Genomic DNA, 14,919 nt, shown 5'->3' with positions numbered 1-14,919 from the left:
GAGGGCAGTTTATATCACTCTTCTGGGCCTCAGGTTCTTCATCGGTAAACGTGGGGATAAAATTGTAATATCTGACCCATCACATTCTTATGAGAATTATAGAAGTAAATACATGTAAAGAAATTATAATGTTGACTGGCATGAATTAAGAGCTTAACAAATGGCAGCTGTTTTTATTATTTGTGTGACATTCCCTTCAGAATATGTATGAGTGTGCTTTTAGTTTTAGATGCGATATTTTTACTGTGTTAAGTGGGGGCATTTTGGAAATTTTATGTATATATGCTGGGCAGTGAAATAGATGGAATGTGTACTGTGTCCTTCTGGTAACAGAAGAATCATCTTTTGGGTCTGTGTGGGTTCAGTCGGATGCCCCCAACTTCACCCTTGGCTCCTTTAACACGGGGTACTACACATCCTGCACACAGGTGAGAGCATTATTGTGATGATGTAAATCGGGCATCAGAACAATGCTGAACACATAATGGGGGGTTAGAAGTCACAGGACTTCTCACTGATGCTGCTCCTACTATCGGACCCAGGAGTTCAACAGTGGTAAGACCAACAAAGGACTCAGGGATCTCTCTTCCCAACTCATGTATTGCGTGGTCCCTGCCTGATCTTTTACTTCCTGGGACACAGTGCTCTGATAAATGTCCTAAAGCAGATTTTTAATTCTGGCATGAGGACAGGGTAAGGGAAGAGAGTTAAGGGGTCACTTTGAGGCTAAAGCAGTCTAATTGCCCACGCTCTGGTCTTTTCGTTGATGCTACAAGGTTCTGAGTCCTTCCTCTGGGCCTTTGTGCAGTACGTGCCCTGCCCACAATGTCCTCTCTCTTCTCCTTTCTCTATTGAGAGCTCAGTTCATTTTAAAACCTTAAACCAAACTCGTTCTTTTCCTCCTCTTTTATCTCCTGCACCTTACTTTGTCATGGAAAATGCAATATTTTTTACTCTTTCAAATCTCTAGAATCAGAATTGGCAAACAATGAACCATAGGAAAAAATTCTTGCCCTCCCAACCTATTTTTTTTTTAGAGAGAGAGAGAGAGAGAGAGAATTTTTTTTAATATTTATTTTTTAGTTATCGGCGGACACAACATCTTTGTTTGTATGTGGTGCTGAGAATCGAACCCGGGCCGCACGCATGCCAGGTGAGCACGCTACCGCTTGAGCCACATCCTCAGCCCCTCCCAACCTATTTTTGCAAATAAAGTTTTATTGAAACACATTTACATGTTGCCTGTGGCTGTTTTCAGGTTAATGGCAGGATTGAGTGATTACAACAGAGATTCTACGACCCATGACTCGGAAAATATTTATTATCCCGTCTTGAATAGAAAATTGGCCAGTTTCTGCTGTAGAACCTCAAGATGACCTAGCAACTTGTTAGAAATGGAGAATCTCAGGTCTACTGGATCAGGCTCAGTAGTTTAACAGATATCTGGTGACCCATGCACTTTAAAGTTTGAGAAGGGGTTCTCCGAAGTTTGCTTAGGACATGCAGAGATGGCTACTGCACTTAGCCATCTCACCGCACTTAGCCGATGCAGGATATGTGTGAAGGGCTCAGCAGATTCATGTTGACTGAAATTGACATGGGGAAGCCCATGACCTTGACAGAGGTTCTCAGCGTGTTCTCAGCGTGTAGCTACTGCAGCATACATCTCACCTCAGAACTTGTTAGAAAAAATATGCAAATTCTAGGGGCTTTGCCAGATCAACTGGATTAAAAACTTATAGGTCTCAGTCACTTGTGCTTTAATATGCCTCCCAAGGTGATTCAAACTACAGGGCCCAAATCCAAAGATTCTGTTCAACCTAGGAGGAGGACCTATCATTGATACACATCCATCCATATATATGACTTACTATTGATATATCTATATTATTTATCATGTCTATATCTATTTATCACCTGTCTATCTATAGGTATTCCTCCATACAATTCTAATTTGTAGCCAGGTTTGACGACCTCAGGTTAAGTTCCTCTAACCCAGTAAGTTTTTACTGAGTGCATAGTATGTGCTAAGTGCTAAGCTAGGTCCAGGGGTTGACATATATCTACATCTACATCTTACAAGTATCTCTGCATCAGCATTTATATGAATAACACGAAGCCACTGCTTCTAAAATAATCGTCAGCCAGTTGGGGAGAAGTCATATACATCAAGAAATTCCATGCAGGCTGATGACTGCTGTGGGGCCCAAAGGAAGGCGCAGGGTTAAGCTCACTGGGGAGCTCTGATAGGATTCAAGAAGGAGGAAACATTTCAGCTAAGTCTTACAGGGAAGAACTTTCTAGGGGCAATTCAGACGGAGAGAACAACATGTGCAAAAGCCCAGGAGTAGAGAGCCGGTCACAGGAAGTTGCTCAATCAGGAAACGGTGAGAAGCTGAGTGTAATCTGAAACCAAAGAGGTGGCCCCATGAGGTCCCTATGCCTCAGGTACTGTTTAGTGCACTGAGCCTTTGAACCCAGATTGGTCAGAATCTCTGTCCACCTCAATGCCTAGTGGGGAGGGGTCGCACATGGGGAGACTCAGGTGCAAACACAATGTGCTTCCTGCAGAAGGACAGCCAGTTGCTAGAGTTCCCAGGGGGCCCCCTCATGAGCACTGGCGTCTCTATTGTTTGTGAAAGGAAAGCACATTTCAATGAATTGGAACTGTGGCCATTCAGCACACGCCCACGGACACCCCAGAGCTGAGGGGAGATGGTCGAGCTTTGCCCTCACACAGACACCCCTATCAGTCCCCACCCAAGCTCAGAGGCTCCTTGCTCAGCATGCTGGTCCCACAGATAGGCTGGCGGCGGCCACCCCATCTTGCAGTCAGGAGCCCACATGCCAACTCACAGCTGCTCATATTTGTCCCCCCTCACGTTCAGCTTGGAACATTTTGCACTTTTCTTCTCCAACTCTTTCAAAGCAAGTCATTTTCCTCCTCTGGAAGGACGCCCATTGTTCATTTGACATTAAAGATAGGTCTTCACTGTTTTCTCTTAAGGCAGCAATTGGTGAAGTTAAGCTGTATTATGCGGACTTGTCAGAAGGATACAACATTATACAAAGGAATGATGTGAAACAAAAATTGCTCTCTTCAACCTTCCCAACCTCTCCCGCATACAGATTTCAAGCCGTTTTCCTGCCCTTGTGCATTCCTGGTATGGCTGGGAATTGGGAGTGATGGAAGGGAGAGATGGAGTTTGTGGTTCTCTGCTCACCTCCCTTTGGCTGCCAGGGAAGCCAGGAGGCGCTGGGAATTGTGGGTGGACAGTGTGGGGATAAGGGAGGGTGGGATGGAGAACAGGGAGACTAAAGAGGAAAATCTTTCTCATTTTGCTTTTCTTAGGAATTTCTCTCAGAGTTGTAGGCTGATTTGGTAAAAGAGCTAAAGGTCTTCTCTTTCCCATGGTGGATTCACGGTTTATTTCCCAGTGGTTTTTACTCAGGGTGACACAATTAAATATCACTACTATAGTGTGGTCCTGCTTAAATTCAGAACAGAGGTGTCCAGACACTGGGGATCAAAGTCACAATTTCTTCTTTCATTCATTAATTTGATTGGGCTATGGGCTCTGCTCCCCCCTGTGTTGCTCCATAAATACGTGAGTTTTGGCAATTATTATTTAATATCTCCCTGCCCTGGTTTTCTCATCTATAAATGGGAATAAGTATTCATTTCCTTATGGGGTTGCTGGATGGGATAAATGATGCAACGTTTTATAATCAACATGGCGTGTGGCAGTCTCAATAAACATATGCTGTTATTTTCAGTATCTAGTCTACAGACATTTATGAAGTTCCACTGGAACCATTCAGGGCCTGGAGAGAGGAAGAGGACGAGACAGGAAGTGGCAGGTGATCTAGTGGGAGAGGCAGAGTGGGCAGTGATGGCTCAGGGATGGTTGTGGATGAAATCTGGGAAAGGGTGAGCAGAGGCTCCTGGGAGGTGTGGGTGGGACACCTACCCAAACCCCACGATTGGAGAGGACCTCGGGAGGAGGTGGCTCCTCAGGGTGACTTGAAGAATAAACATTGGAAAGGAGAAAGTGTTACCTGCAGAAGGCAGCAAAGGTCAGAGGAAACAGCACTGCAAAAACAGCAAAACACCTGAAGCTTTCCCAGAGCCGCGCATAGGTGCAAGTCCCTGGAGACTGGGGTGGGCTATTTGACGGAAAGATGCGGGGGATAGGGATGGAAAGGAAGGTTTGGCTCCTCTGAAGTGCTCTGAGCAAAAGATCAAAGATTTTGATTTAACCCTGTAGGCAGAAGGGAGATCCTTTCTGTATTCCGAAGTCATGTGGCATGATCTGATTGATGGGCGCCTGGGAGGAAAGTGGATTGGATGGACAAGAGTCTGGTGGGAAGACTTGGCAGGAATCCAGCAGGACCCTGAAGGGAGGAAGAACAGGGATGGTGGCCATAGGCATGGGGAAACTGAGGTGCTTCTGGGAGACGGAGAAACTAGAACTTCTTGTATTTGGTAATAACAAAACCCACGGGGAGTTGGGGGTGTACTCTCCCTGTTCTATCTTCAATGACCCCCTGAAAGATCCTTCACAGAGACAAGGCCCCCAAGAGGAGCAGGTGAAAATGATGGGCAAGCTGCTTTGGTGGTGCCAGGTGGACATGATCAAGAGACATCTGGGCCTCCCTTCCTTGGTGGCTCAAAAAAAAAAAAACACAAAAAAACAAAAAACAGACCAATGGAATCCTTGAAGTAGTTGAGGTCACTCAGGGCAAATAAAATGGCAAAAGATAATAGCTGAACACAAAGGCCTGGGAGCAGCAAGATCGAAAGGATAGGATACGGCAGAGAAGTCAATTAGATAACTTAATTGAAGGAAGAGGCCAGAGTGATAGGAGGAAAACTGGAGGTTATGGAGAGAATCTCTTGAAAGAGTGGTCAGAGGTGCTGGTGGCCACTGAGAGGCCAATCAAGGTGAACATCTAAAAGTGGCCCCTGGATTTACAAGGAAGAGATGTTGTGGGTGATGGAGGCCAGGGCAGCACCAGCTGTGGTGAGGATGGAAGTGGAGGAGAGATGATAGAAACCCACAAGGCTGGCTGGGCTGTTGGAGACCTTGGCATTTAGGGAGGAAGCAAAAAGATCTTGTGCTTCTCAAGCCTGGCTGGGCACGGGAAGTACCTGGGAAGCACATTACTAACACAGCCATGCAAGCCCTTCCCAGATCTGCTGAACCAGATCCTGCAACCTGAGAATCTACACTTTGACAAAGCTCTGTCGGTGATCCTGTAGTGAGGATTCTGAATGTCCGGGCTTGTGCCATGAATACCGGGCGTGGCATGAGGAGCCGGAGGAGGTCTTCATCTAGCTGCAGCCTATCTGAGTGGGAGACCACAGGAGCAGGATATGACCTTGACTCCAGATCACTGAGTCTCTGTGTGATGGGGGCAAATAAATCATCAACTGTTTCCACACTCTTACCTTCTCATCTGAGGCAGAGAGAGAAGTTACCCCTGAGGGTTATTGTAGGTGCTGGTGAAAAGGTGACAATTGAAAGTACCCATTGTTGCAATTAGTAATGTTGTGGTTAGCTGCATGACCTTGGGCAAATTTCACAACCCACACTCTCATTTCCTCATTCACAAAACAAAAGTGTTAGCTTCTTGCTCAGCAGCTCTGGGAGAACTAATGCCATCATGCATGGGAAGGTCCCTGACATGGAGGTGCTCAGTGAATATGATCTTTGGGTCTTGGTGCAGGAGGCTTCACTCAGAGGTGATCACTGCTTAGCAAGACTGTCTGCAGGGGCAGCTGGAGTCAGCCTTCGGCTCCCTCATGTAGTAGAAGAACTGGTGACCATGGAAGGTCCTGAGATTTCTGTAGCACACCCCAGTGGGGATGGTGGTTATAGTTTCACAGATTGCTGAAGCAGTGGTCAAGGGCTGAGGCCAGTGGCTAACTATCAGCCACCCATCCCAGTCTGAGGCCCTTCAAGGCAGCTGTGACACCTTCTAGACTACAAGGTAACCTCTGGTTTCTTGGGCAATGGGCTACCCATTGGGATCTTCACACCAGCTGGAAGGAACTAGTCAATTGCTCAAGAACTGTCTCCAGGCTCTTGCATAGCAATGGCCTCCAAGCTACTGTGTGAAGGGAACGGATTTGCAGCTCCCTCTACCTGGATGGAGGGAGAGAGAAGGGGTCAAAGGGAATGATGCTCAACAGGGAGGTGCCAGGGCCTGCCCTCTGCCTGCTAGCTGCTCTGGTCCCTAGGCTACTGTTCCTATGCTGTATTATGCTCTTCTGCTGTTCTGGTGAGGGCTGAAGTTGGAAAACTGGGCCACTTTGGGAGCTGAGCTACAGAAGACAATGACAACCAGCCAATTTCATTCTCCCCTTCAACATTTACAGAGTTGGGTCTTTTGATGCTTATAATTGCACAGTGCAGGAGGCCTATTTTATAGATGAGGAAATGGCTTTGAGATATTTACCCAAACCTTAAGATTAGTGTAGGCCCTGGATTCAAATCCAAAGGAATCTAGCTCAGAAGCCTGGGCTAGCTCCTGCTGGCCTGGGAACTGCTTTAAAAATAATAGCACTGCCCAGGCGTGGTGGTGCACACCTCTAATCCCAGCAACTCAGGAGGCTAAGGCAGGAGGATCACAAGTTCAAAGCCAGCCTTAGCTATTTAGCAAGGCCCTAAATAACCCAGCAAGACCCTATCTCAAAATATAAAATAAAAAAAAAGAGCTGGGGATGTGGCTCCGTGGTTGAGCACTTCTGGGTTCAATCCCTGGTACCAAAAAATAAAATAAGCCCCAGACTGTGAGCCAGGAGAGTTGACTTCTCTCAAGACTTGGGCCCAATCTTGCTCTGAGGCCTGTGACAAGTGACTTAACTGCTTGGTTGGTAACATGGAGCTGGAGACGGAGAAATGAAACTCCCTTCCAAATTGAGAGAATGGATTAAAGCTGCAGGTGCTCTGGGCCACCAGCTGTGTCCAGGTTAACTTCATCAGGGTTAACTTTGAAGAGAGTCTCTAGACATCACCCAGACTCCAGGGGAATAGTCCTTGTTAGGGAGTCCTTTACTCTTGCCCCTAAGCCACGATGAACTGTCTGAGGGGAGGAGGGAGGAATCCACAGACATGGAAGGTCACCAGCAGGGCAGTGCCAGCCTCCTTGCCAGGTCCCTGCCTCTCTCCTCTCTGCAGCTTCCACCAGCAGCACTCCCACCCCCTTCTGGAACCTTCTCCTGTGGCATCTGCAGAAGGTTCTAGGCTGGGTGGATCTCCCTTACCACTCTGATTTGCTTGTATCCCTAGGGTCTCTATGAAAGCAAAAGCTCAGCCCTGTTTATGGAATGAATTGGCAACAGAATTACTCATCTCTCTGTGGCCATCTGCCCACCTCAGCTCTGCTGAGGGGGGTCTTCATTTCCCAGAGAACCTGTTCTTTTCTTGCCATTGTGTTTTTCCTCGGGAGACTGACATTGTTTTCTCCAAATTACCATCAGAGAAAACACAAAATCAATTTTTAATTTTTTTTGTTTTTTTTTAATTAAAAATTTTAAATGAAACCATCCTCTTCTAGAGCTCACCTGGCCAGGCTCTTGGCTAGGCAGGAGGACAGGCTAATTCTCCGCACTTGGAAGAGTTCATCTGGCCTTCTTGGGGCCTCCGGGTTGCCCAATTCTAACCTTCCCCGGAGTCCAGTCCTTGGCCTAGAGCGTCTTCCTCTAGTTTCCCTTGGTTCCATTGACCTTGGCTCAATATGCAGATTAAAAAGGGAGGCTAAGGAGGAACAAAGTCTCTCCAGTGCCACATGGATTATTCTGGAATTAGGCCACTGCTGTCAATTTTATTTGGTGATCCCAGTTGGGTCTCCAGATATACCTGTAATTTGGTGCACTCCATGTATTGCGGTCTGTCAGAGAAATCCTATAATTATTTTTTAAGTGACAAAGTTTTAAGGAATAGCTAAATAAATGTAGCTAAATTTAGAGCTCGGTCTCTGTACAATGGAATGTGGCAGGAGGCAGAGAGATGATCAGTGGCTGGAGGAAGGAGAATTTTGTTACTATCCAAAAGGTGGCAGCAAAAATTACCTCAATTAACAGAACAAGAAGCCGGGGCCTCCTCTGCCAGCTCGCCCAGGAGCCCTGGCACACACCTTTTCCCTTTTCTGCCAGGATTCCAGGCCTCCCTCTCCAAGCTGTCCCCAGCTCCATCTGCTGCTCCTGTCTGAGGCTGATCCCTGGTGCCCTCCTCATTCCTGCCTCCTCCCCAAGAGGCTCTGGCTCAGCATTCCAGAAGGAGTGGGGTCAGGAGTTCACACCTCAAAGAAACCTCAGCACAGATCCATGCTTAACAGGGAGCCCAGAGAGAAAAGGCAAGAGCCTCTTTCTGCCCCGTCCAAACTCCATGGAAAACAGGAAAGATTTTCTACAAAGCCAAGACAGCAAGATCTCAGGAGAAACTCGACACACACCCCGCCTAGCTATTCACCTGAACCTTCTCCTGTTGAGAATCGACTCTGCGCTAGGTGCTTTTAAATGATATAGGGAAGAGAATGGGTTAATTAATCAAGTATTTATTTAGCTTTTATAAGGTGCTATGAAGTCTTCTAGATTATGGGTTTACCCTGGTAAACGAAAGAGAAGGCTTTGCCTGCGTGTCCCTAACATTCTAATGGGGGTAAGACAAGAAACAAGATAAATGGAGAAAATATGTACTGGTTGGATGATGATTCATGCTAAGGAGTCCCGTCCAGCAAAGAGTAGGAGTGACAGAAGAGGCTGCCCCAGCATTAGAGAGGGCAGCCAGGGGAGTTTGAGTCAGGACCTGAAGGAGGTGAGGGAGAAGCTCTGAGCTGTTGGGGGAACACAGTAGGAATGAATGCAGAGCCCTGAGGTGGAGAATGTTAAGTGGCTGTTGAAGATCCATGATGAGGCCTGCAGGTCCCTGCTTGTGAAGGTCAGAAGGAACTAGAAAACAGAACCATGTTGAAAAAAATGTTCACTCCTCTCAGTTCACTCTGGTTGTTTAGGCCAAGGGTCAGCAAGCTTCGGGTTTCTATACTGCTCTATGAGCTGAGACTGGTTTTTACATTTTTAAATGGTTGGGGAAGAAAATCCAAAGAAGATTATTTTGTGACACATGAAAACTATATGAAGTCCAAATTTCAGGGGCCATAAATAAAGCTTCATTGGGGGCAAAGGCATGCTTGTTCGTTTATATATTTTCTATGGCTCCTTTTGTGCTACAGGGATGGAGGTGAGTAGTTATGAGCAAGAACACATGGCCTGAAAAGACTGAAAGATTTGCAATTTGGCTCTTTACACGAAAGATTCACCAACTCCTGGTCTAGGCAATATGAGAGTGGGGGGGAGGGATTGAGACCCAGAGCCCCTGATTCTAGGCTTGGGTGGGGCTGGGCAAAGAGACTCCCCACTTTGAGACTGTTTCTTTATTTCTAGGGACAGGTAAGTACTTGTTCTCTTAGGATATCTGTGGGAGTTAACTAAAATAAAGGCCATGTTATCATGGCAGCCTGGACTGGCTAATACAATGGAGGAGCCATGGTCCCTACCTGGGGAAGCCAGAGAAGTGATCACTGGGCTGACTTCAGTTGAAAAATAGAGTTTTCCCAGGTGGGGAAAGAAGGAAAAGACAAGAGATAGCATGCACAAAAACAAGGGTGACGTGGGTAAGCACTGGGTGTTTGGGGATGGAGTGGACATTCTTGTCACCAACAGCTGGGGGAAGAGAAGAGGGTTGGCACACAAGGGTCTGGAGAGGCGCATATCTGAAAGGCCGAGTGTCCCATCCTTAATGTAGGCTGACGGGCTAACTCTTCCCAATTAGAGATTTGAAGTGTTCCAGTCTCTGACCCTGAAGTCATTTATAATAGGAGATGTAAAGCCAGCTGACCAAGACAACTTGACTTGTACTGTTCTTTCATGGCCACAGGTCAATGGACACTTCTCTGTAGCTATCAGCCTGCTCACCATGGAGGTACACAGTGGTAAATATGAAAGGCAGGACCCTTGATGTCAAGGTGTAAAGTGTGTTATGAGAAAGAAGGACATTTGTAAAAAAAGAAGAAGGAACAGAAGGTACTAAAGGAAAAGTATGATTTAGCCTCATAAAGTCTTAGTGACTTCTTGTTGTGGACGTTGGGAAGTTTTGGAAGGGTTTTCAGTCAGAAGTGACATTATCAAACTTGTTTTTAAAAAGATGACTCTGGTTCCTGTGACCCCGGGGGAGCTTGGATGGAAGAAGCTGTCACTGTGGTTCATGGAAGACAGAATGGTAGCTTAGACCAAGAAATAGCCCTAGAGACAAGAGACTGGACCAAGAGAGGATAAATAGGAGAAAGAGGAATTTGTAGGGCTTGGTAACTGGGTATACGGCATAAAGGAGAACACACAAATGGTGAGCAGAGATCTGTCTGTGCAGCTGCATGGACGGTGGTGCCATTTACTGAGACAGGGAAGGAGAGAGGATATGGGCATGAGGAGTGAGGAGAGTAGGAATCCTGAGTTAAGAATTGTGGGTGCTGAGCTGGGGAGTCCGGTGGTGTGATCCAAGAGGAAGTGCTGTCTGGTGGTAGTTGACTTCAGGGAGTCATTAATACATGGATGGTGCCTGACCCCTGGAGTCACTGAGATCACTGAGGGACAGCTCCTATTTGCCTGCATGTTGCTCCTCCCCCTGCCAGCCATGGGACTAAATGCTGCACAGTATTCTGCCTTTTGAAAACACACACACACACACACACACACACTCCCATCCGCGATGCCTCGAATGGCATGTGTCTGGCCCTGATCATGCAGACAGTTTTTACAGGAAGTTGCCAACACAATGAACCATCTGAAGCCTCTAATGAAGCAATTATAGGATGTGGAAGGAACAATCAATCAACTGTAAACTCGGTGGTGAGAATTTTGCAGAGATAGAGGGTAGATAACAGTCTTGCTGCGGTTAAGTCAAAGACAGTAACTTATTCCTTATTGGAGTCGAAGCCCACACACTATGGGGAAGTTCCCGCCCCCTCCACCAACGCTCCGAGAACACAATTCCTGTCACAAGACTACCACCACCTATCCGTCATCAGTGCTGCTCTCAAAAGTATAGTCCTGGGGCTGGGAATGCAGCTCAGGGGGAGGCCGCCTGCCTACTTAGCTCTGCCAGGTCCTGGGTTCCAACCCCAGCACCCACAACAATAAATAAATAGAAAGGAAAAGAAAGCAAAAAAGTGATGTCCTGGAATTATGAGGGAAATGTCCACATTTTGGAAAGTTGTGCTTCGTGAACAGCTTTTCCCCGGTGGGACCCACCCAGAGTACAGTTCAGCGCTCCACCCCCGCCATTTGGTTCTGGAATCCAAAGCTGTTGTGCCCAGGGAGATGTCCAGGCTAAGACGATGGTTCCAGTTTCATTATTTCCATCACCTCATGGCAGTTCTGTACATTTCCTCTAATTCTCATAATAAGCCTGAAGAATAGGTGTCATTAGGCTCCATTGACAATGAGGAAAGATAGGCACAGTCTAAGCAATCGGTCAATGTCACAGAGCTTGCAGGAGGCAGAGCTGGCTCCACCCCAGTCCGTCTGACCCCAGAGTGTGTCTGTCCACCTCCCCATGGCCTGCCTCCTTCCAGGGTATGTCTGGACACCCTGAATGGCCTCTGCTCTGCTTAGCCTATTAATTCTACTAATCTCAGTTGCTAGAAGATTCTTACTGATATTTCTACCCATTGTCTTCTTGCTTGAGAATCAGGTCCTTGGGAGAGAGTGGCCATGCCCTCCTCCTATTCTCTCTTCTGTGGTAAACACTTCCAGTTTCTGCAGCCTTGTCCCAAGGGACATCCTGATGGCATTCTGTCCTCCTCCACAACTTCATGCCAGAGGCTCCTCTCCCACAGAAGATGCTGAGAGGGCCAGAAACTCCCTCCTCCAGAAGTGCATACTGAGAAGTGGATTTCGCACTACAGAGAATTAGGGAACTGAAAAGGCAGAGAGATGCATACGATATAAAAGAAGCTTCTGGATCCTGATCCTGACCCTTAGTAACTATAGGCAACTTATTTTGAACTCTCTGGGCCTCGGTGTCTTTATCTATAAGATGTGGGTGTCCGTTTTATGCTATTCTGAAAACAATTGGAAGACATATCTGGTCCCCAGCACAGTACTGGACCCAGAGAAGTTATAAAATAAGTGCATGATATTGATGATTTTTTATTACTGTTATTGAAGATGGGCACTGCTCGTCATCCTTGACTTCCTGCAGCGTGAGGCGTGAGGGTCACACATAGTGTAAGCAAAGGTGTGTGACATCTTAATGTTCAGGCTGTATGTAATGTCCCCCCCACCCAGGTCCACCCAGGCAGTCGCATTGGTGTTGCATATTGATTCATCGCTGACTCTTCATATGCTTGGTCAAGGAGAAACCTCATCCCAGCCACAGGAACAAGTATTTGTCTCAGAAAAGAAATTCTTATATTTTAGGAAAGATAATTAGATACATTATTAGTTTAGCCATTTTATTTTCCCCCAAGAAATTTACATCCACTGAAAGTTCAAGATGTAAGGCTTTAATTTCCATGGGTCAGTGTAATGGATCCCAGGTATGATGCTTTGAGAGTATCTGCTTTGATGAAGGAAGAAAGCCAGGAAGCCCTTGAGATAGGGTTAGTTGGATACAGTGTGAAACAGAGGTTCTCAAACTCTTGCAGTTTAAGGATCACCTGGACTATGTGATCACAATGCAATAGTATCAAACATGCCTTGTTCTTGTGGCATGGAAGATGCCATTCTCTCTCTCCATTACATGAGTGACCTCAGCTGAAATGCTGCTATATCTGAACATCTTATATGGCTCCTGTGTTAGTCGTCATTTATATGCTTGAATCCAAAAGTAAGCTAACTTAGAAAGATATTAAGAAGGAATGTCTTGAGCAAAGTCACTGGAAGTTCCAGAGATCTTTTAGCTTATAATGCCACATGGGGCCTCTTTCTGTCTCTCTCTCCATCTCTGTCTCTCTCATATACAAATATACATAAGCATCTATAGACAGTGGACATATACACGTTTACAGATAGACACACATATGCTCCTACATACTGGTTTTGCTGTCCTCCAAATAGTTCTGATTATCCCCCTTCTGAGAACCCAGAAAACTTGTGATTCCTAACCCTCCTGATGGGGTAGGGTCGTATGACTAGCTGTGGACAGGGGGTTATAAGCAGAGGTGACACGTGTCACTTCTGAGCTAGAACGTTTAATTGGCAGTCAACTTTTTTCCTCTACCACAATGACCAGCAGCATTTGTATCAGTGTTTGCATGATGAGCTCTGGTCCCAGGTAGGGAACTTTAGAATAGGGCTTTCAGGTGACCGACCCTCAGTGGACTGGCAGAATGAACAAGGCATGTACTGCTGTCAGCAGTCACTAAGATTTGGAGAGAATGACCCCAACAAAGTCTGGCCCATCCCAGTACTGAAGGCCTTCATCAGTCCAGTATTCATGGGTATAGTTCACAGCTTTAGTGCAGAAGCAGCCCTCCTTTTCTCAGCACCCTAATACCCAGTCTCACGAACAGACCCTTCTTTGACCATGTTTTATTATGCCGTGTCTTTTATACCTGTCACGGAGGTCAGAAAGATGGGGTGACACAGTTGGCCATGAGCATGTGACTTTCCTCTGGACAATGGAGAAAGACTGTGATGGGAGGAGGGGGGTCTTGCAACTCAACAAGGGGGGAGGCACAGAAAATGTGACAGACAGGGACCACAGGACTTTGGAAAAGCCAAGGGTCTCTTCTTTCCCTTTTCTGGTTCTCTCTCCTCTCCTCCCTTCCCTCACAACTCTTTACACGCACCTTCATTTTACTATTCATCATATTTTATTGCATTTTGTTTACAGGTCTGACTCTCTGCCCCCACCTCCCACTCAGGACAGTGAATTTCCAGACTTCAGATACAACGCCATGTCTTCCTTTGAGTCCCCACTACACAGCAGAGGGACTTGGTCATGTGAAGTGAATAAGCAAGTGAAAGAGGACCTGTAAGAGAACGTGGAGCCAGAACGAAGCAGCCCATTTTATTTCTTCTGCCCCTGGGAGATCAGACATCAGACAGTGCAGTATATTGACATAAAACCTTCCAGGAGAGGACAAAAAAATGTTTAATTCTCATCCTCCCTAGAATTCCCTTCAACAAATGCAACCAAACACATGGGATGGAGAGACCTGCCAGGCATCATCCACTCGCTTTCAGACTGGAAACCCAAGGCACAGTCCCTTGCCTGCAATTAGCCAGGTGGAGCACCGACGAGTTACTCTCAACAGCTCATCTTGATGCCTACACTGTCCCCAGGATTCCAACAAAGGTGTCCTTCCCTTTAATCCTCTGTGGCAGGACAGATGGCACTTACAACCAACATAGCACCTGGGAGATGTTTTTCATGCCATCAATTAAGATGCATTTCTACCACTGCTCCTGTAGGACGCCACGACTCTCACCAGGAGCGTTTTCCATCAGAACGCTGCCTTGTCCATTGGGTTGTGTTGCTGCAGAGCCAAAAAAAAAAAAATGTTGCAAAGGAAAAAAGCAAGAGTTGCATCCAAACTGGGAACTTTGAAAGCAAATTCTTTCAACCAGCTGACTGTTGCTGTGAACCTACCATCTACACCAGTAGACATTTAGAGGGGAAATAAACCCTAAATAAGACTCTACCCTTGAGGAACTCACAATCTCACAGGAGAGACAGATTACTAAGCAACTACTTAAAATGTACTGTGAAAATGCCCTGAGTAGGAACACTTTGAGCTACTGATGAGCACAGAAAGAGGAAGGCTCACTAATTTTGAGGAAGAGCCAAAAGGAAAACCTCACTTATAGAAAGGCCACACGTGTTAGTCTATATCTGTATAAAAATAGTAACT

The sequence above is a fragment of the Marmota monax genome, unplaced genomic scaffold (genome assembly GCF_021218885.2).
Source record: "Marmota monax isolate L192 unplaced genomic scaffold, Marmota_monax_Labrador192_F-V1.1 WCK01_AAM20220418_F8-fsc00020, whole genome shotgun sequence".
In the NCBI taxonomy this organism is placed as follows: Eukaryota; Metazoa; Chordata; class Mammalia; order Rodentia; family Sciuridae; genus Marmota; species Marmota monax.
This window is presented reverse-complemented; position numbering follows the sequence as displayed.